The sequence below is a fragment of the Sciurus carolinensis genome, chromosome 6 (genome assembly GCF_902686445.1).
Source record: "Sciurus carolinensis chromosome 6, mSciCar1.2, whole genome shotgun sequence".
NCBI lineage: Eukaryota > Metazoa > Chordata > Mammalia > Rodentia > Sciuridae > Sciurus > Sciurus carolinensis.
In genome coordinates this window covers 57,338,071-57,339,118 of record NC_062218.1, presented here as the reverse complement: position 1 = coordinate 57,339,118, position 1,048 = coordinate 57,338,071, and positions in this window count along the sequence as shown.

Sequence of the window (1,048 nt, the reverse complement as noted above, 5' to 3'; positions counted from 1 at the left end):
TGAAAAGAAAAATTCCTTCCTTCTTCTCCCTTCCAAACTGTTCTGAGAGGCATAATTTTCAGTCTACCTGGTGTAGATGTAACAAACTGATACAATTACTTGGATAAATATGGCAATATCACTAATTGAAAATGTATATACTTTATGACCTCACAATTACAATTCTAAATATGTACACTAGAGATATTTATGTACAAGCATAAGAATAATTGCATTTTCTATTAACTGTGGCAGAATTCTAAATATGGTCCTCTCAAGATTCCTATTCTGATTATTCAAACATTAATCTAGGTATTGCTTTGAAGGTGTAATTAAACTTACTGAGTTTCTTAATATATGGATAACCCAGTCAGGGGTTTATTATTTTTTGTTATTGTTGTTGATGGACCTTTTTTTTATTTTTGAAATTTATTTGTATGTGGTGCTGAGAATCGAACCCAGTGCCTCATGCATGCTAGACAAGTGCTCTACCACTGAGCTACAACCCCAGCCCTATCATTATTATTATTATTATTATTATTATTAAATAAAGCAGTTTTCACTTTTGGTAGTAGATGAGGAAATCAGACAAGCTCTTTAAAGTCCAAGGGGCATGGGATGCTCTTGCATGTGATGGTGAGTGCCAATATGATAAGGCATGAGTGACCTTAAGATGTGAAGAGAAGCCACTGGCTGGCAGCTACCAAGAACCTGGGCCAGTGGAGCACTAGAATTAGAACCATACGAACTGCATGTACTTTGTAACAAGTTCTTACCTAGAGTCTTGAAAGATTTTATGTCAGTCTTATTCTGGAACCCAGTTGGGAACCTAAAAAAATGGTGGTGTTTTATTGCCCCTATAGTCTCCAAATAAGAGCTACCTGACAAACACCTGGGCTTTCATTTGTGATATCCTAAGCAAAACAACAGCTAAGCCATGCCAGATTGACTGAAGAACTGTGGGATATAAATCTGTGTTATTTTAAATTACTGTATTTATGGTAATTTTTACATAGTAATCAAAAAATACTATAGTCCATAAATAGCATGGGTAAATACTATTGCATAC